At 39.1% G+C, this 27518-nt stretch overlaps 1 long non-coding RNA gene across 2 annotated transcripts in view; it reads left to right on the top strand.

Annotated features, from left to right (window-relative positions):
- Positions 1-13233, top strand: part of LOC134484697 (uncharacterized) — a 36637-nt gene extending 23404 nt beyond the window's left edge. Inside the window, exons 2-3 of one of the 2 annotated variants that reach the window (XR_010062368.1) lie at positions 349-2726; positions 3187-13233. This is a non-coding gene — a long non-coding RNA (uncharacterized LOC134484697). Of the gene's footprint in view, positions 1-348 lie in introns of both variants that reach the window. The other variant, XR_010062367.1, reaches the window with a different exon arrangement.
- The last annotated feature ends 14285 nt before the right edge of the window (positions 13234-27518 follow it).

Raw genomic sequence — 27518 nt, 5'->3', positions numbered from 1 at the left:
AGCTTCTACTCACCCAGAAAAAGTATCAATAAAAAAATCACATACTTTTTTCTTATCCTAGCAGTCTATATGTCAGTAAAGTCAGGTTCCCATAATTCATCATAGTGCTGGCCAGTCATATGAGATTCTTCTTTCTAATGAACTCTGTCTTGTTATTTATATAAGTATAAACCTGACATCTGGCTTAAACATATCCTGCCATGCTGTCCAATGTAGGTAGGTATAACATATATTGGTGCTGGCAATTCATAGAGTTATGTAGAACCAAGTCAAGTAGTCTGGTAAAGCTGAGTTACCAGAAAACTGCAAATTGTTTCTGAAAGAATGATCTTTCCTTCTGTTTTTCAGTATCAACCTGTGGCTTCAAGGTATCCAGCTAATGCTTTTGCATACTCACATCATTTTTATACTGTGAAGTCTCAGGTAGCGGTGTGTTAGTTATGCCACCAGAAGTTCAGTAGGATCACTGGACTTAAGGACTTAAGGACACTTGTTTGGCATCTAGGTTAGTGATCTTGTTACCTTTAGTCTCAAGGCAGACATCTCTTTGATATCCATAGCAGTGAAACCTAGCAAATCATAGGGGAATCCAAATATCCTCTTGGAGAGCCATGACTTTCTCTATGGTCTAAATGTCCTTTCCTCAGCAACGAGGACAATTTTTGTATCCATATTATACCATAGACATTTTTAGTATCCAAAGCATAACGTCTGTCCATGTACAAAATGACAGGCTTCCCTTTTCCACATTTGACCTCCTGAGTCAGTCTGATGAATCAGTCGTGTTCTCTGGGCCTACGTACTTGGCTCTAAGTCTTGAGTGAAAATAATTTCAATTACAGTAACTGTTGAAGCTCCTTGGTATCTCACTCCTTGTTTAATGAAAATACTGCCAACTGTGTTGATTATTGCATTAGTGTCTTTCATGGGACGGTGTTTGGCAGTAGTTCATTAGGTCTTTCCACGTAAAATGGACCATTGTTGTTACCTCACGACAGTCAGGGAAGATCATCTGAGGGTCTACAGCACACAGCAGGGTAACAGGATTTATGTCAAGAGTGTTTTTCCAACTACACTCTAGGATGGTACAGTAATAGTATCTGTTAGTGTGCAAAAGGGACATATAGAAGCCAGCTTCACAAGAATACACTTGGAAGGGAATAGAGAGGCAAAGCTTAGAACAGGGGCAGAAGGAGCACCCATTCAGAGCATGCCCCACATGTAGCCCATACTCAAACAGCCACCAAACTAGATAAGATGAATGAAGCAGCAAAGAAGTGCAGGCCGACCGTAACTGGATGTAGATCTCTCCTGAGAGACACAGCCAGAATACAGCAAATACATAGGCAAATGCCAGCAGCAAACCACTGCCCTGAGAAGAGGACCCCCATTGAAGGAATCAGAGAAAGAACTGGAAGAGCTTGAAGGGGCATGAGACCCCAAATGAACAACAATGCCAAGCAACCAGTGCTTACAGGGACTAAGCCACTACCCAAAGACTATGCATGGACTGACCCTGGGCTCCAACCTCATAGGTAGCAATGAATAGCCTAGTAAGGGCACCAGTTGAAGGGGAAGAAGCCCTTGGTCCTGCCAAGACTGAACCCCCAGTGTACAGGATTGTTGCGGGGAGGTTGGTAATGGGGGTAGGATGGGGAGGGGAAAACAAATATCGAAAGAGAGGGGGAAGGGTTAGGAGGATGTTAGCCCAGAAACCGGGAATAGGAATAACAATTGAAATGTCAATAAGAAATACTCAAGTTAATAAAGATGAAAAAAAAATAGAAGCCAGGTTGTGGTGTTCCTTGTATAAAGGCTTCAACTCTCTGGGATGATAGGAGCATAAAATGCTGACCCAGATTTAGCTTCTCTGCTTCTTTCAAAGAATAGGTGCAGCTAACATAGCCTTTAGACAAGTGATCCATTCTGAGGCTACAGGATCCAGTTGTATGGACAGGTGCACTACAAGGTGTTTTCACAGCCATAAAGTGTTTTTTAAATCCTTCAAACAGTGCCTTTTCATCTGTTTCATGGAAAAACAGATAAAAACATTCTGAGGAACCTTGCAATGTTGGGGTGTAACCAAAACAAACTATCAAGTTTCAAACTCCATACCTTCTGTCTCCACGCAGATTCGTCCTAGTACCCTCATGTGTTATGGGCTATTGGGGCTTTGCTATTTCTCCAAAACCCTGGTATTCAAGCAGAGCAATCCCCACCCACACCAAGAATATCTCAAACCTGTCTCGTAATCTTTGGAGATGGGACCAGTGGGATAACAGCAACCATTCTCTGATACAGGTTTCTTTTGCCTCCCCCAGATTTTTGCCAAGCTTGGTGTCCTCTTCATATAAAAAGGTGAACTTTCCAGCTCACCCTAGCTCAGTGATTATAACTCTTGGACCAGTGTCTCAGTTTCCCTTTTTCAATTATTTTGAGTTACATGAGAGAGGAGAACATTATCTATATCTTGTAAGAGTGTCAACTTGGGAAACTTCTGAGGCCAGCCACTATCCCGACTGGAGAAATTTGAAGTCCTTGGCTGAATAGGGTCTAAATTATTTGCCCATTTTTACATCCCTCTGTAACTGTCATTCAGAATTGAATTTTACCTCCTCTGCCAAATGGAACCTGAAGAATACATCTTTCAAGTACAAGACAGTCTGTCTACATATTTTCCCTGGAGGATTAAGATTTCTGAGTGTATATGAGATAGGAACTATAGGGTAAGTAGCCTCTACACTCTAACACAAGTACCTCAGATCTCGGATTGTTTATATAATTAATGTTCCCAGTTTCTTCTCAGGAAATGACAACATCCTTCAGTGAGACTGGAAGGATATTAGGATGCCCACATTTGTCAGCTGGGGATTACAGTCTGTAACTCTCCCTTTGCATCTGGACTGTGGATTATTTAATCTGCATAAGCACAAATGAATGGGTTTGTTGAACAATTATGGGATTTTGTTTTAGGACCAGGCCTGGGAGGATAGTTTCTGTCAATACACCTAGGATTCTTACTACAAATCTGAAAGATAGTCCAACTGTCTTTTGTATAAGGAACAGGACTTTCACAAAGGTGATATTCTTTGGGTAAACAGAAACAATGTTTTCTTTGTTAGTGTCTGGAAGTCTAACTGTGTCTCATTGTTAGAAAAGATGATGGTTGCTTTCATTTTATGCAAGAGATCTCATGCCAGAAGGGAACAGGAAGAAGTGGAGACAATCTGACATGATCAATAACAGGTGAGTTATTATCCCCTTGCAAACGTTAATGGAATGTTTGCTGCTTCAGAGACAATAGGGAGTTTTCCTTTTGCTACTTTGAATGTTATCTTCTGATCAGGTAATTGTCTTAGGAGATTATTGAGGACTGAATATCAATCCAGTGACCTGTAAGAACTCAATTGTTTTTCCACAATTTTAAGTTTTACTGCAGACTCCTGGAGTGTAGTAGCCTGGGCCCCATTACTCTTCTAACTGTTGTACTCAATTTTCCTTTTACTTCAAGTTACAGGACATATTTTTTCAATGTACACCTTATTTGCATGAGGCATGATTGTCTTTCTCCAATGGTTGTTTGGTAGTCTTCTGGCCCTTTTCTTGTTTGTTTCATAAAACATGTTTTTCTTCCAGATTTACTGTTAGGATTGCCACTATTGGCCTTGGTAAGTCTCTTGTCCTCTGGCTCTCAGTCAAATCTCTATTTTCCCACTCATTTTAAGCTACCACTAAACACTGAGACTCACCAATACCTGCACATCTCTCTAATGTTTTTACATCAAATATCTGGTGCCAACTGAGTGACAAAAGCACTTTTGAACATCTGCCTATGCCCAGGGCCGCTGGAACTATTGGTGTAGCTAAATGATAAATCCATAAAAGTATACTAGAAAAGAATGTTTTTCTGATGTACCATGTGTGAACTCACTTATTTTTTAAAGGTTTTCTGTCTTCTGAGCTGCTGCATCGAGCCCAGCCAGAAAGTCTGGAAATAGATGACCAGCACCACAGTACCTTGGTCAAGGTCAGAATCCTAAGGGAGGTGTGAGGAATGGAAAATGACTCTCAATACAATTCTTGTAATCAGTCAGAGATCCATATATGGATGCAGTACCACATTTTTATTTTCCAACAATTTTCACTCCCTCTCTTCTGATATGAACAGGGCGGCCAGTAATTGTTGGCAATCATTGTCATTGTGCTGATGAACATAAAAAACATTTTCTAAGATAGAGATGAGTGTCTGAGTTTTCTCAGAGAAAGAACGTTTCTGTTTTCTCTAGTAGTATTGGTCACTTGTCCTGAAGGAAATACATATGATAACTCAGGATAGGGCCTCCTTACTCAGATCTTTTGTTCCTAAGTGAAAAAGATCAGAGGCAAACTGGAGGAAATAATTGCAGGAACTGCACAGATTTAAGCCATATTCGTGTGTTCAGGCCACAAAGAGCATAGTTGGATCAACTGTAGGTATGCAAGAGACACTTCAGGAGAAGAAGAGGAAAGGGTACTTGGGCATGGCTGAGGCACAGCATGAAGGCACCAATCCTAAAGAGAAGGAGGATAGGTTAGTTCTTCCTCATCTTAATAGATGTGTAGAATTTTTAATGTTTTTTCACTTGAGGCTTGATTACTGCAAAACTGATATAATTTATGTATCTTTATTTAAATTTTAATTGTTCTTCCCTTTCCCCATTTCACCTTCTGGAACCAACTATCGTATCCCTCTTCCCCTGTTTCTATGAGGGTGCTCCTTATACACCTATCCACCCACTCCTTCCCACCTCCATTCCCTGACATACCCCTACTCTGAGATATTGAGTCTTGACAGGACAAAGGACCTCTCCTCCCAATGATGCCTGACAAGTACATCCTCTTCTACATAGATGGCAAGAATCATAGGTCAATCTCTGTGTAACCTTGGGATAGTTGTTTGGTCCCTGTTATATCCTGGGTGAAGATTATTTATAAAGTTATCACAGATATAATTTTAAGGAAACAGGTGCAAGCCAGAGAGGAACCTGTCATTATCCACCTAAGGACACATCTATGTAAGGAAACTAATGAGAATGTCCAGGAGTGCTTATGACACCCAGCAATACTTCTCCTCTTTTCCAGTGGTTTTATGTCCCTGCACTCAACCATTCGACGTCAAAAACAAAACGAAACAAAACAAAACATTCTAACATATAGAATCTAAACACAATTCCTTGTCTTTATAGGTCTTCAGGAAATAGTAAAGATAATATGGCAAAGGAGTGAGCTGCTTATTATATTTAATCCATAATTCTCAATTCACAATGACAAATAACAGAATCATCAGGAGGACAGAGATAGACAACACTAGAACAAATAAATGAATATAAGAGACAAATTAATGGTGGCTACAACACACTCATACACTTGGGTAAAGGGCCATTTGGTGACATCTCACTAAAACTTTAATGTATTTTACCAGCAGCAAAAATTTACCTTCACTATGAGTTCAAACAGAAGGTGCCATACCCAGTATTGCTTCTGGAAGTGACTAAATAGTTGGCAATTTCTATAGGAAATTTAGACCAGGGTATCACAGGGGCCTCAACTGCTGAGTTGAGATCTTTGCTTGGTTCCCGGTTGAATGCCTCAGGTTGCACTCTTGGAAGAAATCTCCACAAATCAGGGTCAAAGTCCATGATGAAATGTATAAGGTGCTCAAACTGGTTAGGATTTCAAATAGATGATGCTGTGTCTTCATAATATTGTAGGGTAAAAATTGAAAGACCATTCAATATGACCAAGACTTGGAGGGAAACATTTTCAATAGACTAACTCTAAATGCAAATCACCAGATTTCATTTTAAATACAAAGCATACAAAAAAAAAAAAAACATCCTGGTTTGACTGATGCAGGGGGAAACAAGAACGCAGTTTAACAAGAGTATAGAACATGCAGTCAGCTAGGTCATTTTGACTCTCATTTTCTAGAAAAGTGTTGTGTGCTCTCCCATAAAACTTTTCAGGACAAGAGGTAGAAACCGGAGACAGATGCATGTGGGAAAAGATGGAGAAATCTTTACCCACATAATCAATGTAAAAAGAAAATAGCTAAACCCATGCGGAATGACAAAGGGTGCAAATCCATCAGGAATTTAGATTGTTATCTAATGAGGTGCTTCTTATGGGTGAAGAAATAAGACAGGGTAGTGAAGAAGGTATTTACACATGGTTGTCTTTATAACAATAACAAGTTGTAGAAAAATGATTAATAATTGAAATCAATAATTTCAATTTTTGTTAATTTTTTGTATTTTGTTAACAAAGTTTTTCAGTAGATTTTTTTTGTTTTCTTTCATCAATTTCTTTATCATGCAATATAATACCAATTAAGACAATATGAATGGTTTACATATTCGTTTCAAATTTGAGGTACTAAATAAATGTGCCGTAGAATACATTTCCAATGATTCTAAATATGTAACGTGTTTGAGATTGTAGAATTGATGATTATATCACATCAGTATATCTATGATTTGGTTAAATGTATATTGCATTTCCATTTGTATGTAGGATCATTCTATTTTATCAAACCACCATTATCATCTGGATATTATTTTCATGTATAAATTATTCACAGCATAAGGAAATATGATGTTGCTTCAGGTTGACAAGAAGTAGAGTCGTGATGGCTATTTTTTTGTTGCGTACTTGACTACAACTGGAATTATCTAAAACCACAAAATAATGGGCATACCTTTGAGGGACTTCCACTTTCATTCAAAGTGAGAAGATCTAGTTCTAGTAAGAATTTTTTAAATATAAAAACACTCCCTGAATCCAGGTATTTATTCCAGCTACAATGTGGGCAATTCTTCCTATTGGAAGCCTATATAATGACATCGAAGAAATACGTTTTTGCTCTTATCCTGCTTACTGTGTCTTGCTAGCAAGTCTATTTCATTACTGGCATTAAATCTTTTTTTTAATCTTTATTAACATGAATATTTTCTTATTTACATTTCGATTATTATTCCCCTTCCCAGTTTCTGAGCCAACATCCCCCTAACGCCTCACCCTCCCCTTCTATATGGGTGTTCCCTTCCACATCCTCCCACATTTCCACACTCCCCCCAACTATCACGTATACTGGGGGTTCAGTCTTAGCAGGACCAAGGGCTTCCCATTCCACTGGTGATCTTACTAGACTATTCATTGATACCTATGAGGTCAGAGTCCAGGGTCAATCATGTATAGTCTTTGGGAAGTGGCTTAGTCCCTGGAAGCTCTGCTTGGTTGGCATTGTTGTTCATATGGGGTCTCCAGTTCCTTCAATCTCTTCCAGATCTTCCTCCGATTCCTTAAACGTTCCTGTTCTCAGTTCAGTTGTTTGCTGCTGGCATTCGCCTATGTATTTGCTGTACTCTTGGTGTGTCTCTCAGGAGAGCTCAACATCCAGTTCCTGTCAGCCTGCACTTCTTTGCTTCATCCATCTTGTCTAATTGGGTGGCTGTGTATCTTTGGGACACATGTGGGACAGGCTCCGAATATACGTTCCTTCTACATTTGTTCTAAATTTTGCCTCCCTATTCCCTGCCAAGGGTATTCTTGTTCCCCTTTTAAAGAAGGAGTGAAGTATTCACATTTTGATCATCCTTATTGAGTTTCATGTCTTCTGTGCGTCTAGGCCAATTCAGGCATTTGGGCTAATATCCACTTATCAATGAGTGCATACCATGTGTGTTTTTCTGTGATTGGGTTACCTCACTCAGGATATTTTTGAGTTCCATCCATTTGCCTATGGATGTCATAAAGTTCTTGTTTTTGATAGCTGAATAATATTCCATTGTGCAGATGTACCACATTTTCTGTATGCATGGTTCTGTTGAAGGTCATCTGGGTTCTTTCCACATCTTGACTATTATAAATAATGCTGCTATGAACATAGCGGAGCATGTTTCTTTGTTATATGTTGGGGCATCTTTTGGTTACATGCCCAAGAGAGGTATAGCTTGGTCCTCAAGTAGTATAATGTCCAACTTTCTGAGGAACCTCAAGACTGATTTCCAGAATGGTTGTACCAGTCTGCAATCCCACCAACAATGGAGGAGGTTTCCTCTTTCTCCACATCCTCTCCAGCATCTGCTGTCACCTGAGTTTTGATCTTAGCCATTCTTACTGGTGTGAGGTGAAATCTAAGGGTTGTATTGATTTGCATTTCCCTCATGACTAAAGATGTTGAACATTTCTTTAGGTTTTTCTCAGCCATAAGGCATTCCTCAGCTATGAATTCTTTGTTTAGCACTGAAACCTATTTTTAATATGGTTATTTGTCTCCCTGTGGTCTAACTTCTTGAGTTCCTTGTATATTTTGGATATAAGCACTCTATATGTTGTAGAATAGGTAAAGATCTTTTCCAAATCTCTTGGTTGTTGTTTTGTCCAAACAATAGTGTCCTTTGCCTTACAGAAGATTTGCAGTTTTATAAGATCCCATTTGTCGATTCTTGATCATAAAGCATAAGCCATTGGAGTTTTGTTCAGAAAAATTTCTCCAGTGCCCACGTGTTCAAACCTCTTCCCCATATTCTCTTCTATTAATTCAAGTATATCAAGATTTTAAATACAGTTTCTTGATCCACTTCAATCTGAGCTATGTACAGGGGGATAAGAATGGCTCAATTTGCATTCTTGACTTCCAGTTGAACCATTTCTTGAAAATGCTATTTTTTTTTTTGGTCATTGGATGGATTTAACTTCTTTGTTAAAGCCCAAGTGAGTATAGGTGTGTGGGTTTATTTCTGTTTCTCAATACTTTTCAATTGATCGTACTGCCTGTCCTTGTACTGATATCGGACAATTTTTATCACCATTGCTCTGAACTACGACTTGAGGTCAGAAATGGCTATTCCCCCAGGAGTTCTTTTATTGTTGTGGATAATTTTTGCTCTCCTCATTTGTTTTTTCAAATGAATTTGCAAATTGCTCTTTCTGACTCTATTAAGAGCTGAGGTCAAATTTTGATGTGGATTTCATTGAATCTGGAGATTGCTTTTGGCAAGTAGCCACTTTTCAATATTAATCCTCCAAGTCCATTTGCATGGGAGATCTTTCCATTTTTTGAGACCTTCTTAAATTTCCTTCTTTCAGACATTTGAAATTCTTGTAACACAGATTCTTTGTTTGCTTGTTCAGAGTCACACTGTGGTTTTTACATTATTTGTGGCTACTGTGAAGGGTGGCATTTTTCTAACTTATTTCTCAGACTCTTTATCCTTTAATAGAGGAAGGCTACTGATTTGTTTGAGTTAATTTTATTTCAAATCATTTTGCTGAATTTGTTGATCAGGCTTAGTAGTTGTCTGGTTGAACTTTTCAAGTCATTTAGTTATGCTATCATGTGATCTGAAAATAGTGATATTTTCACTTCTTCATTTCCAATTTCTATCCCTCTGACCTCCTTTTTTGGTCTGATTGTTCTGGCTAGGACTTCAAGGAGTGTATTGAATTAGTATGGAGAGACTGTATAGCCTTGCCTATTACTTGATTTTAGTGGGATTGCTTCAAGTCACTTTCCATTTTGTTTAATGTTGGCTACATGTTTGCTGTATATTGCTTTTACTATGTTTAGCTATAGAACTTGAATTGCAGTTCTTTCCTAGACTTTTGACATGATGTCGTGAAGAATATTGTCAAATGCTCTCAGCATTTGATGAGATGATCATGGGGTTTTATTCTTTGAGGTTTTTTTTTTTCATATAATGGATTTCTTTGTTAGGTTTCCATGTATTTAGCCATCCTTGCACTCTTGAGATGAAGATACTGGATCATGTCATAAGGGTTGTTTTGATGTGTTCTTGGATTCAGTTTGTGAGAACTTTGTAGAATATTTTCTCCTCAATATTCATAAGGGATCTTTTTTCAGAAGCTGTCTTTCTTTGTTGCAATTTTTATATGGTTTATTTATAGTCATAATTGTGGCTATATAGAAGGATTTGGGAAGTGTTCCTTTCTGTTTCTGTGTCTGTTTTGTGGAATAGTTTAGACAGTATTGCTGTTAGGGTTCTATGAAAGTCTTTTTCTATTCTGCACTAAACCCATCTGGTCCTGGGCATTTTTTTAATTGGAAGACGTTTAGTAACTGCTTCTATTTCTTTAGGAGTTATGGGATTGTTCACAGGTTAAATTATCCTGATTTAACTTTGGTAACTTGTATTTGTGTAGAAAGTTGTCCATTTCCTCCAGATTTTCCAGTTTTGTTGAATATAGGATTTTGAAGTAGGATCTGATGATTTTTTGAATTTCCTCATTATCAGTGGTTATGTCTCCTCTTTGTTTCTGATTTTGTTACTTTGGATTTTGTTACTCAGTGCCCTCTGCTGAGTCTGGCCAAGGGTTTATCTATCTTGTTGAATTTTTCAGAGAAAGAAATCAGTTCTTGCTTTTGATGATTCTTTGTATGGTCCTTTTTGTTTCTAATTGTTTGATTTCAGCCCTGAGTTTGATTATTTCCTGCCTTATATTGTATTTGCTTTTGTTCTGTTCTAGAGATTTTAGGTGTGCTGTCCAATTGCTAATATATGCTCTCTCCAGATTTTTTTTTTGGAGCCAGTCAGAGCTTTTAGATTTCATCTGAGCACTGCTTTGATTGTGTACCATAATTTTGTGCCTTCATTTTTATTAAATGCTAAAAAAACTTTAATTTATTTCATTATTTCTTCCGTGACCAAATTGTCATTGAGCAAAATTTTGTTCAACTTCCATATATGTGTGGGCTTTCTGTAATTATTTTTCTTATTTAAGACCAACCTTAGTCTGTGGTGATCTGATAAGATGCATGGGATTTTTTAATCTTCTTGTATCTGTTGAGGCCTCTTTTGTGACTGAATATAGGGTGAAATTTGGAGAAGCTACCATGAGGTCTTAAGAAGAATGTGTGTGTGTGTGTGTGTGTGTGTGTGTGTGTGTGTGTGTGTTTGTGTGTGTGTGTGTGTGTGTGTGTGTATGTTTGTTTTAGGATTAAATGTTCTATAAATATTTGTTAAATCCATTTGGTTCATGACTTTCTTTTTTTCGGAGCTGGGAACCAAACCCAGAGCCTGGCGCATGCTAGGCAAGCGCTCTACCACTGAGCTAAATCCACAACCCCTGGTGCAAGACTTTTGTTAGTTTCTCTATATGTCTTTGTTTCTGTTTCCGTGATTTGTCCATTGATGAGAGTGTGTGGTGGAAATCTCTTACTATTATCGTGAGAGATGCAATGTGTTCTTTCATTTTTAGTAAGGTATCTTTTATGAATATAGGATGCCTTGCATTTGGAGCATAGGTATGGGGGACTGAGAATTCATAGTGGTGGATTTTTCCTTTGATGAATATGAAATGTCCTTCCTAATTTTTACTGATATCTTTTAGTTGATAGTTAATATTATTTGATCTTAGAATGACTACTGCAACTTCTATCTTTGAACCATTTCATTGGAAAGTTGTTTTCAATCCATTCACTCTGAAGTAGTGTCTGTCTTTCCCACTGAGAAATATTTCCTGTATTCAGCAAATTGTTGGGTCCTCTTTACATATCGTTTCTGCTGTTAGACTATGTCTTTTCTTTGGGGGAATTGAGTCCATTAAGGTTGAGAGATATTAGGGAGCAATGATTGTTGTTTCCCATTATTTTTGTTGTTAGAGCTGGAGTTATGTTTGTGTGGCAATCTTCTTTTGGGTTAGTCGAAATTACTTTCCTGAGGTTTTGGGTTTATTTTCTCACCTTGTCTTCGAGTTTTCCATCTACTGTCCATTGTAGTACTGTATTGTGTAAATTTTGTTTCTTCATGCAATGTCTTTGTTTTTCCATCTATTCTTTTTGAGAGTTTTGCTGAATACAGTAGATTGATTTGGCATTTGCTTTCTCTCAGTGTTTTTTTTTTCACATATGTACAGGATTTTGGCTTTCATTTTCTCTGGCACGAAGTCCGGTGCCATTCTGATAGTTCTGCCTTTATATTGTCCTTTAACCTTTCTCTTACTGCTTTTAATATTTGTTCTTTGCTTTCTGTATTTGGTGTTTTGACTATTATGTGAGAGGAGGACTTTCTTTTCTTCTCCAATCTATTTGGAGTTCTGTATATTTTTTTAGTATTTACGGGCCATTTCTTACTTTAGGTTCTGGAAGTTTTCTTCCATAATTTTGCTGAATATATTTTTTGGCCCTTTAACGTGATAATCTTCCGTCTCTTCTATACTTACTATCCTTAGGTTTGATCCTGTCGTTTTACCTCAGATTGACTGGAAGTTTGGGGTTAGGAGCCGTTTGTGTTTCACATTATCTTTGATGGTTGTTTCAATGTTTTCTACGGTGTCTTCTGACCCTGACATTTACTCTTCAATCCTTAGTATTCTTTGGTATTGCTTGTGTTTCTGACTCTTCATCTCTTCCCTAGGTTTTCAATCTCTAGGGTTGTCTCCCTTTGTTCCTTTTTATTGTTTCTATTTCCATTTTTAGGGCCTGGATTATTTTGTCCATTTCCTTCACCTGTTTCATTGTGTTTTCCTGTAATTCTTTAAGGAATTATTGTGTTTCCTTTTAATGGGCTTCTACTTGTTTTCCTGTGTTGTCTGTATTTCTTTACGGTCCTTAAAGTCCTCTAATATCACCATGAACTGTGATTTTAAATAAAAGTCTTGCTTTCAAAGTTTGCTGACCCCCATCCAGGACTTGCTCTGGTGAGGGAACTTGGTTCTGATTATATCAAGTGTCCTGGGATTCTGCTTGTTACTTTCTTAACCTTGCCTCTCGCCATCGTTTTATCTGTGGTGTTAGCTTGTCTTGCTGTCTATGACAGTGGCTTGAGACTCCTGAAGTCTGCCTGTGGGCACTCGGGAGACTGTTTTTTTTTTTTCCCCCAGTGGGATATGTGTGTGATAGAGACCTGTGTCAGAGTGTCAGCTATTGGCACAGGCAGAAACTAGACAGATCCTGTCCTGGACTGCTCATAGGTTCCTTTGTCCAGTGGGCTCCAGGAAGGTAATTCTTGGGCTAGGAATGTGAGCAGAATGGTGGTCTCCATTGTGGTCTCAGGATAGTTTGCACTCTGGGAATCCCACTCCCTTCCAGCGTGATGATGTTTTTCTTTTTTCATTCATTTTTTAACGAACTAGCTAAATAAGTAATAGATGCATGTATGTATGTATGTATGTATGTATGTATGTATGCATGTATGTATTGATTTATTCACTTTACATCAGAGTTGCTTCCCCCTCTTGGAGTTCTCCTTTCATATATTCTTTTTTAAAAATACTTATTTATTTATTTATTTATTTATTTATTTATTTACTTACTTATTTATTTATTTTTACACTCCAGATTTTATTCCCCTTCTGTTCTATTCCTTGGACAGTTCAACATCCCAAAGTGAATAAACCCTACCCACCCCACCAGACCTCTAAACTTCTTGGAGTTTCCAGTGTCTTGAGTGTTAGGAGCATTTTCTGCTTTCTACATTTTCTCCACCATCTTGCGAAAGGGTAGAATGCCCTACGGACATACAATCACCTTGATACATCAAACGTCTGAAGTGCTAGCCACTTCCTCTCCCACTGAGTATAAATAACATAGTCCAGTCAAGGATGGTGCAAGGGTTGCAGCATTAGGATGATTGAGAATCACTCCTTTTATTTAACCTCAGATAGTTATAGCTACCAACATCCAAATACAACTGCACTGCAGCTACTACATCTTTACTCACAGAATCTAATTGAGGAGGCAGTGGAAAGAATACAAGATCATCTACTGTAAATCATTGTCCCCAGAAAATGATAAAAGAGACAAAAGCAAAAACTGTAACAGCAGTGTACTTAATTGTTGCAGTTTATTACAGTTTCCTCTCCATCCCGAATTAGCCAGTACAAAGAAAACGCAACTCAATTAATATGAAAACAATCTAGCGTCTAGATTGCGCAGATCCACCCTTCACTGTCCTATTCCTAGCTCCCAAATCCCTCATCCCTTGCAACTTTTACTTGCCAGGTCTCCAGCTTCTCCATCTCCCATGACAACTCTCTACTCGATTCTTTCCTTTCTCCTCCCCTGACTCCACTCCCTCCTGACTCCTCCCCCTCCTGTATCATTCCCCTCTCCTGACTCCTCCCCTCTTGCTCCCGACTCCTCCCTCTGCCCAAATCTCGAGCTCTTGCCTTTATTTTACAAATTCAGAGAGAACTCCAAGGCAAACCACAACATTTCCCCCTTTTTGTCCAGTTAAAAAACCTTCTCTCTATACATATGTGAACTAAGTATTATTACCATTATGCAATTTATAAAACCAACAATACACTCATTACCCAGTCCATCAATTTTGTTCATTAACCATGTAATCTATACTAAAAACTATACCTGACTATATCCTGGTTCTAGATCCTATGCCACCTGAAAAACACCCTAACAGATTTATCATCTTTCTCAATACTAAATCGCTTGGGTTGTCTATGAGACATCCAGTCTCCAACTACATCAGAAATCCAAAATGATTAATATTACCTGAAAATATGGGAAGCACAAAACATGGCTTCCAAGCTTAGACAATTTATAGAGACTGCTGATCACCTGGAAAGTCCCCCTATTCCTTAATATGTTGGAGCACCAGTCTTCTGCCTTCTGGCACAGGATTATCAGACAGACCTTTGTAATGCAGATATTGAAGGGCTGATCACTCTGCCTCGGCAGAGATTATCAGTCGACTATTCTGCATAATTTGTCCTTTTCTGGACGGTGTTTTGTCTGTAGATGAATTGAAGCAATTTGCTCAGTGGCTGTATCACCACGATTTGAGCAACTCAATTGACGTTCTATTTCTTCTTCGAGTCTAAGGGGTCCTGTCAGGGGCAGACAGGTCTCTAATCAAATGATCTAGATGAAGAAATGTCCATAAACAGGTTATTCTGTGGACTTCTGACACCCTTGAATAGTTCCTATCTACATAGGCGTTTCTGAACTGTTAAGCATAGACTACCGTTTTCCCTCTCAAATCGAAGTATTTCCAAAACCCATCTAAACTGACTCAGAACCATGACTTTGCAATCTGGTCTTTAGCTGGTACTGGTTAATCAACTAAAAATAATGTATAATAGCAGTTATAGGACTGGGTCTAAGACTTGTATTCTTAGATGCATAGTGGAGGCACAATGCTTATGTTAAAGTAGCAATATTAATCTCAATTATAAATCAATAAGAAAATATACCAATGAAAGCCTCGCATTTGGGTAAAATGGATTCTATACCAATGAAAAGATTGTAGCTTCAACTTTGTATCAATTACAAACATTTATATCAATGTAAAATATAGCTGTAAAATGTTGTTTAAGAGTAAGTTTGCTAATATATCCCTGTTTGTCAATTTCTCTAGCTTCTATGTGTTACTATATCACCCCCCCCTTTTTTTTAATCTAAGAAGGATAGAAAAGAGGAAAGGAAAGGTAGCAATCCCTGAGTTTAAATTCTCTAATTCCCCCTGCCCAAAGCTACATTTGTATAGTATCCCTTAAAAGAAAACATATCCACTGTTCTTAGAATAACCAGAACCATCCACCCCAACATAAGGAACTGGGATTATGATCTTCCTCGTCTGCTTCCAGCTGAATTGGGGTAAAGAATTCCCTTCTGGGGCCCAAGGGGAATTAGGAATAGTTGGCTTTATCGAAGTAGATCTAGCTGGGATTTCCCTGCCAGTCATTCTGTGCTGAGAAAGTTCAACGCTTAGCTGACATCTTGCTTATGACAGTCTGAAAGGCTGGATAAGTAAGCTGGCCATTCTGGAAAAGTTCTGAAAGCAAGCCTTTAAATGAAGCTGCTTCAGTGTAATTGAGGGAGAATCAAACACAAAGTTGGACTGGAAGGTCCCGGAATCTCAGCATCCCAGAGTGTGGATCATTTCAGGGCTGTCTTTCTCTTCTTTCATCCTGCAGCACACAAAACTTTACAAGCATCATATAGTTCTGTAAGTGTATTCACATGGAGTAAGCAGGGTGCACATCTTAGTTAATAAAGATCAACAAAGAAAGGTGACTGCCTTTCTTCAGGTTAGTTGGATCATATAATCAATCCATAACATAATTTTGTAATACATGCCATTTTACAGGATGCATGTAATAACAAGTTATGAGAAATTCGTACTCAAAATGTTACTGGTTGTTTATAGATATTTTAGTCTCAGCCAGTTCATAAACGGAGAACATATATATATATATATATATATATATATATATATATATATCACCTATTTGTTGATTGTCTTAGTCTCCCTTTTCTTCTGTGTTTCCAAGGACTTCAGGAGGTCTCCCCTTGTCATGTATTATCTTTATCACCTTGGAAGTAACCCACAGCTTTTCTTCTCCTGTAGAAACATAGGCATAAACCCTTCCCCAGCATAACACATTTCCCATTTTCCATTCTGATGTCAGAATATCCTTAATATAAGCGGGCTGGTTTAGTTCAGTAGTCTTTTCCACAATCCAATGTCTTTCAGCAGCTGTGTTGTTTTCTTCATCAGCATTTAAAAAATTTAATATTAATAAAGCACTATGTCGCCTATCTCTGGGAGTTTTTGTTGCCCCTTTTTTTGCCTTTTAAGGATCTCCTTTAGACTTCCATTAGATATCTCCACAATCGCTTTTCCTGTAGGATTGTGTGGTATACCTGTAACATGTTTTGTATTATAATATTCAAAGAAGCACTTAATCCTGTTAGAGATATATGCTGGAACATTGTCCATTTTAATTTGTATGGGTATTTCCATTGTAGCCATAATTTCTAACAAATGTATAATTACAGAATCGGTCTCTTCTGACGCTAAGGCAGTTGCCCATTGAAATCCTGAATATGTATCTTTAGTATGGTGTATGTATTTCAACTTACCAAACTCTGTAAAATGGAGAACATCCATTTGCCAAATTTCATTAAGCCCTTAGGCTTAGTTCCTGTAGGCTATGGAGTTTGATTATATAACAAGCAAGTAGGTCATTGCCTCACAATTTCCTTGGCTTGTTGCCAAATGATAGAGAATTCTTTCTTAAAGCCTTTGCTGTTAACGTGGTGGTTTTTATGGAATTCTGAAGCCTCTAGTACACTTCCTATCAGTAGCTGGTCTATTTCCTTATTACCTTGCGCCAGAGGGCCGGGCAGATCTGTATGGGATCTTATGTGTGTTATATATAGTGGGTAACTCCTATTTCTGATCTTTTGTTGTAGCTGAATAAATAGTGATGTCAATTCAGAATAATCCTGAATAATTTCAGCCTGTGTAAAACAACCTTGTCTGTATATTGAGAGTCAGTTACTATATTAAGAGGCTCTTGAATATCTAACAACACCATGAGTATTGTATACAATTCAGAATGTTGAACTGACTTATAGGGACTCTCAGTCATCTTGCTTGCATTTTCTGATTTATATCCTGCCTTTCCTGACTTACTGGCATCAGTGTAAAATGTAGGGGCTCCAGATATTGGAATTGCCTTTATTATACGAGGGAGGATCCAGTTAGTTCCTTTTATGAACTGAAGTCGCTTGCTTTTAGGGTATCTGTGGTTAATCTCTCCCAAGAAGTTAATGCATGCTCTTTGCCAACGTTCATTTTGTACCCACAAAGAGGCAATTTCTGCATTAGTAAAAGGTACCACAATTTCAGCCCGATCGATTCCAACTAATTGTCGAAGTCTCAATTTTCCTTTAAGTATCAATTCAGAGACATTCTCAATGTAGGTTGTCAGTTTCTTTCTCTGTTTATGTGCTAAAAATATCCATTCTAAGATATAATCTTCCCTCTGCATGAGAATTCCTGTAGGAGAATGAGTTGAATGTAAGATGACTAAGATGCAGGCCATCTTTGGATCATTACGATCTAGATGTGTGTCCTGCAATTTCCTTTCTACCAAAGCTACCTCTTTCTCAGCCTCAGCTGATAGTTTCCTTGGGCTATTTAAATCTTTATCACCTTGTAACGTTTGAAATAAATTGCTTAACTCTTGAGTGGTCAAGCCAATCACAGGCCTCAACCAGTTAATATCTCCCAGTAGTTTCTGAAAAACATTAAGTGTCCTTAATTGATATATTTTGATTTGTACCTTTTGTGGCCTAATTCTTTGTAGACTTATTTTATACCCTAGATAATTAATAGAATCCCCTCTTTGTATTTTCTCAGGGGCGATTCGTAATCCCCGGCAAGGTAAGGTTTTTTTCACTTCATCACACATTCTTTCCAGGATATTTATATCTGAATCAGACAATAAAATGTCATCCATGTAATGATAAATAATAGATTGGGGAAATTGTTTGCGAATCATCTCCAATGACTGCTGTACAAAATATTGACACAAGGTAGGGCTATTCAACATTCCCTGTGGCAGGACTTTCCATTGATATCTTTTTATGGGCCGACCTCTATTGAGGGAAGGCACTGAAAAGGCAAACCTTTCCTTATCGCCTTCATGTAGAGGAATAGTGAAAAAACAATATTTTAAGTCAATCACTATAATAGGCCACTCCTTAGGCAACAAAGAAGGCAGCGGGATCCCAGGCTGCAGGGAACCCATCAGCTGAATAATCTTATTAATTGCTCTGAGATCTGTCAACACCCTCCATTTGCCAGACCTTTTTTTAATGACAAATAGTGGAGAATTCCAAGGGCTGGTGGACTCCTCTATATGCTGAGCCTCCATCTGCTCCTGGACTAGCTGTTCTAATGCCTGTAGTTTTTCTTTTCTCATAGACCATTGATCAATCCAGATGGGTTGGTCAGTCAGCCACCTTAGTGGCAAGGCTGTTGTTGTCCTAACAGCAGTGGCTCCTTGTGGGAGCACTAAATTGTCAGCCTCTGCTGTATCTTGCTTATGGACAGCTTGGACCGTCTCTAACTATCCTTGATAACATTCCCTGACTGATACAAAGTTTTTATTAGGAGCCTGATGAATTTCAGGGCCAGACCCTGAAACTGAGGGGATATTAATTTGAGTTTTCCACTGCTGTAGTAGGTCTCTTCCCCATAATTTAAAGGCTATATCAGCCACGTATGGCCTTAATTTTCCTACCTGACCTTCTGGTCCTATACATTTAAGCCACCTGGTGCTTTGTTTTATTTGGGATAAAGTGCCAACACCTTGAAGCTGCATATCCACTCCTTGAAGTGGCCAACTAGTGGGCCAAGATTTTGGAGAGATGATGGTAACATCTGCTCCAGTGTCAACCATTCCTTCAATTTCAATATTGTTTCCCAGTATTGTTCATTTTGACCTTTGGTCCTCTATAGATGTTTGCCAAAATATTCGTTTTTCGCTCCCTTTGAGGCTTTTGGGATTGTCCATAGGACTTCCCTCAGCCTCCTCTGGTCCCAGAACATCTATTTTTGAAGTCATGCCATTTAATTGTTCTGAGGAAGAGAACTCTTCCTGCCTGGCATTGGGGCCTGCAAGAGGCCCCCCTGGGAGTTTTATGGCAGGATGCGGCCCCATCTGTCTGTTATTGCTCTACATTCCTGAGTCGAATGTTCACCTCTGCCACATTTTTGACACATTCCAGGAGGCATAGTCCCCCTTTTGGTATTATTTTGGTTTTTCTTGCAGTAATATCAGAGATGACCCTGCTCACCACAATTAAAACATTTGAAATCTTGGGTCATCTCTAGCTGCCCAGTGGCAGCTTCTCCTATCACAGTCGTATCAGGAGAACAAGATCCAACAATAGCTGTATATCTAATCCACTCATCTATTGGTGCTGACCTCGCCTTCAGTGGTCTGATTACTTCCCTGCATTCGGTATTTGCATTTTCAAAGGCTATAGACTCAATTATCGCCTTTCTTGCTGCTGAATCTGATACACTCCTTTCCACAGCTGAGGTAAGACTTTGTAAAAAGTCAGGGAAGGTTTCTTTAGGACCTTGTATGACTTGAGTGAATGTTTCAAGGCTTTTCCCTGATCTGCGACTTTGTCCCTGGCCTTTAAGGCTGCCAATCGACACCATTCCAGAGTTTCTTCATCATATACAGCCTGCACCTCTACTTCAGCAAAGCGGCCTTCACCAAGCAGTTGGTCTGTGGAAATCTCTCTGCCCCTAGCTCTATTTTGTCGTGCTATCTCCCTCACTTCTTCTCTCCACCACGAAATCCATTGTATATTTTCAGCAGGCTCTAGAATTGCTCTTACCATATCTTGCCAGTCTTGGGGGATTACTCTATTTTTAATAGCCCAAGAAATCAAGATTTGTTTTAAAAATGATGAATGCATTCCAAAATTAGTTACGCTTTCCTTAAATTTCCTTAATTCTAACACATCCATGGGTTGCCATTCAAATTCTCCATAACCCTGTGGATGATCATCGTTTGGAGGCTTTTGTTGTACACTAACTGGATAGACTAAAGTTTGTTTCCTAATAACATTAGGTTGATTTTCCCTAATTTTATCTTCTGTCTCTACCTTGGTTTTTTCTTTAGTTGTAATTTTAAATTCCTCTCTTAAAGTCTGTACCCATGCTTCACGTTTCTCCTTCTGTCTTCCCCCCTATTCCTTGAGTTCCTGAATTCTCTGTTCAAGGCTTTGCTTCCACACTTTGAATTTTTCTTTATATTGTACTTCTCATAATTTGTTATCCATTATCTTTTGATTGATTAATTTTAAAAAGTTATTCTCCAAGTCTTGCTTCCAAACCTCATTGCTTTCTCTCTGCTGTTCAGTATGACTTGTGAGCTGTTGTATGTTCTGTTCTAACATCCTTTCTAGTTCCTGTCTACCACTTTTATTTTCATCTTTCTTTTTTTTTATTTATTATTTATTATATATGAGTACACTGTAGCTGTCTTCAGATACACCAGAAGAGGGCATCGGATCTCTTTACAGATGGTTGTGAGCCACCGTGTGGTTGCTGGGAATTGAACTCATGACCTCTGGAAGAGCAGTCGGGTGCTCTTAACCGCTGAGCCATCTCTCCAGCCCATATTTTCATCTTTCTGTCTCTTATTCTGATCTATAATTTCCTGTGTCTTCAATTCTAGTGTTCCTTCTAGGCTACTTTGCCAAGATTTAATTTTCTCTTTCTGTTTTTCATGTCGTTCCATAATTACCTGTATCTTCTCTTCTAAGCCCTGCTTCCATAATTTTAGCTTCTCTTTATGTTGTAATTCTGATATTGCAGCCTCTGCCTTATTTTGATTTGCTAGTTTTAGTAAGTTATCCTCTAGACTTTGTTTCCAGATTCTATCTCTATTTTCCTGCTGTTCAATTTGATCTTTGAGTTGTCGAATTCTTTTTTCTAGTGTCTCTTCTAGCTCCTGTTGCCAAAACTTAAGCTTATCTCTCTGTTGTTCAGAGTCATCTATATATCTAAGAAATTTCTGTTCTACATTACTTGTAATTTCTTTCCTAATGCTAGAAATTTGCTATTTAGTGCCCTGTCTTTTGAGAAGATATAGTAAATCAGAAGAATGAATATTGCAATACCGGTCAGTGATAAAGTGTCTTTTTCCTCAAAATTCACAACCGTCAGACCATTCAAAATATCATTTCATAAGGCTCAAAAGATATTCATTGTGTTTCTCATCTTTAAGTATCAAAAAGTTATATATCTCTCTTACATCAAAGTAGTATCTGATCTGAAGCCGTTTGTACCTTTTTCTCCCTCCGCTTCAGAACACGTGCAGTCCTCTCGATTCTTCCTAGACCCCTCAGACCCAGACTTCAACTACTAATCCACCAGCACTCCTGCCTAGATCTCTATCAGAGCCCTATTCTGGGGGTGAGAGGGAAGTAAACTTGTATCTCAGGTTAGTTGAGTTCTAATGGATACGTTGGGCGCCAGTTGTTGCAGTTTCCTCTCCAACACGAATCGGCCCCTACAAAGAAAACACAACTCAATCCAGCATCTAGATTGGGCAGATCCACCCTACACTGTCCTATTCCTAGCTCCCAAATCCCTCATCCCTTGCACCTTTTATTTGCAGGTCTCCAGCTTTTCCTTCTCCCATGACGACCCTCTCCTCGCTCCTTTCCTTTTCCTCCCCTGACTCCTCTAACTTTTTCTCAGTTCCCCATCATGTCGCTAAACTCTCACTCTCCCACCTATCCTCATTCCTCCTCTCCCAACACTCTCAACTGTCCAATCCTCTCCCTCCTCCTCAGGTTCTACTGGCTCAACTGTCACCAACTGTCGTCTCTCACCCTATTCTCTGAACCTCTTCCCCTCTCGCTCCCGACTCCTCCATCTGCCCAAATCTCGAGCTCTTGCCTTTATTTTACAAATTCAGAGAGAAATCCAAGGCAAACCACAACAGAAAAGTAAGCTTTTTAGACTCTACAACCAATTAAAACTAAGCTTATTGGCCAAGTAAAAACAATTCACTGTGCAAATCATTAGCTGTGTGTTTATCTTCAAAGTCAACTTCCTACAAACTTTTCCGGCTTGGAACGAACAGAATTCGCCAAGAATGTTCCATTCAGAATGGAAAATGCATGTTTTGTCCATACAGAAAAGTCTGCTTTATACCTTCTAGAACCACTTAAAACTAAGCTTATTCGCCAATTAACAGCAATTCACATTGCAAATCACTAGCTGTGTGTTTATCTTCAAAGTCAAGTTCCTACAAGCTTTCCCCCTTGGAACGAACAGAATTCACCAAAGAATGAGAGATTCAGACTGTTAAACGCATGTTTTGTCCATATAGAAAAGTCTGCTTTTTACCATCTAGAACCACGTAAACTAAGCTTATTGGCCAAGTAACAGCAATTCACTTTGCAAAACACTAGCTGTGTGTTTATCTTCAAAGTCAACTTCCTACAAGCCTTTCCCACTTGGAACGTACACGATTCGCAAAATAATGATCAATTCAGACTGGGAAAGGAAACCCATGTTTTGTCCATAAAAAAAAGTAGGCTTTTTACTGTCTAGAACCACGTAAAACTAAGCTTATTGGCCATGTATCAGCCATTCACTTTGCAAAACACTAGCTGTGTGTTTATCTTCAAAGTCAACTTCCTATAAGCTTTTCCCGCTTGGAAAGAACAGAATTCACCTAAGAATGTCTGATTCAGACTGGGATATGCAAGTTTTGTCTACATAGAAAAGTCTGCTTTTTACTTTCTAGGACCACTTAAAACTAAGCTTATTGGCCAAGTAAGAGCAATTCATTTTGCAGTTCATTAGCTCTGTGTTTATCTTCAAAGTCAACTTCCTACAGGCTTTACCCCCTTGGAAATAACTTCCTATAAGCTTTTCCCGCTTGGAAAGAACAGAATTCACCTTAGAATGTCTGATTCAGAATGGGAAATGCAAGTTTTGCCTATATACAAAAATATGCTTTATCTGTCTAGAACCACTTAAAATTAAGCTTATTGGCCAAGTAACAGCACTTCACTTTGCAAAACACTAGCTGTGTGTTTACCTTGAAAGTCAACTTCCTACAGGCTTTTCCCACTTGGAGAGAACAGAATTCGCCAAAGAATTAGAGATTCAGACTGGGAAACCCATGTTTTGACTATATTGAAATTCTTCTTTTTACTCTCTCGACCACTTAAAACTAAGCTTATTCACCTAGTAACAGCAATTCACTTTGCAAAACACTAACTGTGTGTTTATCTTCAAAGTCAACTTCCTACAAGCCTTTCCCGCTTGGAACGAACCGAATTTGTCAAATAATGTTCGATTCAGACTGGGAACGGAAACCCATTTTTTGTCCATATAGAAAAGTATGATTTTTACCATCTGGAACCACTTAAAACTACGCACATTGGCCAAGTAACAGCAATTCACTTTACAAAACACTAGCTGTGTGTTTATCTTCAAAGTCAACTTCCTACAAGCTTTTCCTGCTTGGATGAGCAGAATTCGCCAAAGAATGAGAGATTCAGACTGGGAAAACCATGTTTTGTCTATAATGAAAAGTCTGCTTTTTACCCTCTAGAACCACTTAAAATCAAGCTATTGGCCAAGGAACAGCAATTCACTTTGCAAAACACTAGCTGTGTGTTTATCTTCAAAGTCAACTTACTACAAGCTTTTCCTGCTTGGAACGAACAGAATTCGCCAAAGAATGTGAGATTCAGTCTGCTAAAAATATGTTTTGTCTATATAGAAAAGTATGCGTTCTACCATGTATAACCACTTAAAACTAAGGTTATTCGACAAGTAATAGCAATTTAATTTGCGAAACACTAGCTGTGTGTTTATCTTCAAGGTCCTTTGTATTACTGGATATGTAGAAAGATATTGTGTAAATTTTCTTTTGTCATGGAATATCTTAGTTTCTCTATCTGTGTTAATTGAGAGTTTTGCTGGATACAGTAGCTGGGGCTGGCATTTGTGTTCTCTTAGTGTCTGTATGACATCTGTCCAGGATCTTCTGGCTTTTATAGTCTCTGGTGAGAATTCTGGTGTAATTCTGATTAGTTTGCCATTATATGTTATTTAACCTTTTCCCTTACTGTTGTTAATATTTTTATTTGTTTTGTGCATTTTGTGTTTTGACTATTATGTGATGGGAGGATTTTCTTTTCTGATCCAATCTATTTGGAGTTCTGTAGGCTTTGTGTATGTTTGTGGGCATCTCTTTCTTCAGATTAGGAAAGTTTTCTTCCTTAATTTTGTTGAAGATATTACTGTCCCTTGATGTTGGCAGTCTTCACTCTCTTCTATATCTGTTATCCTTGGTTTGATCTTCTTATTGTATCCTTGATTTCCTGTTTTGGGCTAGGAGCTTCTTCTGTTTTCCATTATCTTTCACAGTTGTGTCAATATTTTCTATGGAATCTTCTGCTCCTTAGGTTATATCTTCTATCTCTTTTACCCTGTTGGTGACGCTCACATCTATGACTCCTGGTCTGTTTCCTAGGTTTTCCATCTCCAGGGTTGTCTTCCTTTGTTCTTTCTTTATTGTTTCTATTTCCATTTTTAACTCCTGGATGGTTTTGTTCATTTCCTTTTCCTGTTTTGTTGTTTTTTCAGTAGTTCTTTAAGCTACCTTTTTGTTCCCTCTTTATGGGATTCTACTTGTTTACTTCTGTATTTTCTGTTGTCCTGTATTTTCATAAGGAAGTCATTTATGACCTTCTTAACATCCTCCATCGTCATGATGAAATGTGAATTTAAATCTAGAGCTCGCTTTTCTGATTTGTTTAGATATCCAATGTTTGTTGTGATGGGAGAATTGGGTTCTGATTAGCCCAAGTAGTCTTGATTTTTGTTGCTTGTGTTCCTGTGCTTGCCTCCAGCCATCAGGTTGTCTCTGGAGTTAGCTTGTCTTGCTCTTTCTGACAGTGGCTTGACTGTCCTGTAGGCCTGTGTGTCAGGACCACTGTAGACCTGTTTTCCTGTTTTCTTTTACCCAGTTATGGGAACAGAGAATTTCATGCATGTAGTTTATCCTGTTCATGGGCTTTCAGCTGTCCCTGTGGGCAGGAACCAGAAGGAAATTCCCATACCTCTCCAAGGTCTCTCTGTTGGGGGGGGAGGGGGCACAGATGGCACAAAATGTTTTCCTCTTGTGTCAGGAATCTGGGCAGAGAGTAGTCTCCTCTGGTTTCCCAGGAGTGTCTGCTTCTCTGAAGGTCTATTTCCCCACCTCTCAGGATATGGGTACACGGAGCTGTTTGACCAGTTCAGTTCAGATCCAGGCAAAGTCTGGAACATGGTGGTCTGGCAGCTTTACTCCTCCTATATTCCTGTGTCCAGTGGCACTATGCAGTTTTGTCTTGGGCCAGAGATGTTGGCAATGCTGGGCAGCAGTGTCAGTCTCTGTGCCTTGTACACTCTGTATTGCCCACACTCCTGGGTGATCAGCTCTCTCTCCCACAGCGTCTAGGATCAGGGAGCTCTGGGCCGGGATCAGGGAGGTTCAGGAGTCAGCTAGAAAATGGAAGGGCCTGGTCCCAGAGGAGTTCTGCCTTTGTGTGTCCTGAGTCCACCAGTCAGCTCACTTCGAGCAGAAAAGTTGGATTCACCTCTCGTCTCAGGCCTGAACTTGCTCGTTGGGCAGACTTTCAGCTTTCCATGAGGGCTGCAACCAGAAATGTCCTGCCCCTACTGCTCCTAGGTCCCTATGCACAGGAGGCCCAGATGGAGCTACGTGTGTTTTCTAGAGTCAGGAATGTGAGCAGAGTTTTCAGGGGATTCTGACCCTCTGATGGTCTAAGACTTAACCACCCCACACGAGATTTGGGTGTAGAATACTGTTTGGACCAGTTCAGATGCAGGTGCAGTTTGGACTGCAGGGCACCTGAAGCTTGAGTGCTCCTATATCCATGTGTCCAGAGGCACTATGCAGTTTCCTCTTGGGCTAGGGATGTGGGCACAGGTGGGTAGAAGTGGCAGTCTCTCCTTCCCTGAGGTCTCAGTATTACCCACTCTTCTGGGTGATCAGCTCTCTGTCCCACAGTGTTTCCAAAGGAGTTTCAAATGTTCATTCCTTATCCTACAGGTATCCAGTCTTTCCAATTCTCCTCCATAGTGTGTTGGACAAGACCCCTCTGGTCAAGGGGAGGTACAACAGGCCCCATCAGACAAAGAGGGCTGCAAAACTTCTTCTCTTAAAGGTAATGTCAGTCATTTCTCATGTTCCACAAATGGATTGAATCCTGCCCCCTCTCCACACGAGACTTTAATACCTAAGCCAGCTGCCAAAGCAGGACAGAGAGCTATGTCCATTCACAAATACAGGCAAAGATGTCCTCCATCTCCACCAAAGTGCCTTATGCAATCTGCTTCATGTAAAATGAGTTTGAAACCTGATTCTGCTGACGAAGGGGATTTCAGAACTTCCCTTTAAACCAAGAGGACCTTCAACGTCCTCCACGATTAAATCTGTGCTTAAATCATCACTTATGGTCCAAGAGGGACAAAATAGAGTCGCAAATCCCCAGGCGAACCTCATAATACACATACCAGCCCAAGCAGAGACAAACCTTTCTTCATGTATACCATTAGATCAAGGACTATTGAAAGTTTCAGAAGGGCCTCTTGAGAGTTCCCCACCCACACAAGATGTGTTAAAAAAATTCTGAGTCTTCCCAAGGGACTCTTGTGCCTTCTGCATATAAAAAAATATGATTTAGCACCCTCACCATCTCCCCCAGTACTTCCAATGTCCCTATACAACAGAGAATTATTCAAATATCCTCTACCACCAAAAAGGACCCTCCTGACTTGTCACCAGGCCCAAAAGAGCCAAGTTTATCACAACACACAGTCAATGAGCCATGCAGATTCCATATTTATACAATGTGCAGAGAAGATACAACATCCCCTACCTCCTCAGGGGACTCTAGGTCATTCTGTCCTGTAAGGAGAGGCTCCAAAATTTTCCACATATACATCAGAGATGCTAGAAATTCCCACAAATGAGCAGGTTTTTCTGAGTAGTTCTCTATCTCATAAAGAGACTGTTGGATGAGAAACATCTACAAAAAAAGTTCTACCCACAGCCACATCTTTAGAAATGACTTGTGTATGTGACACGTGTACAAAAGATGTTCTAGGACATATTCCATCTATAGAGAAAGTTATGGATCCAAC

This window comes from Rattus norvegicus (genome assembly GCF_036323735.1).
Source record: "Rattus norvegicus strain BN/NHsdMcwi chromosome Y unlocalized genomic scaffold, GRCr8 chrY_unlocalized_30, whole genome shotgun sequence".
Classification (NCBI taxonomy): Eukaryota; Metazoa; Chordata; class Mammalia; order Rodentia; family Muridae; genus Rattus; species Rattus norvegicus.
The sequence above is the reverse complement of the archived record's forward strand: the minus strand, read 5'-3'. Positions and strand labels throughout refer to the sequence as shown.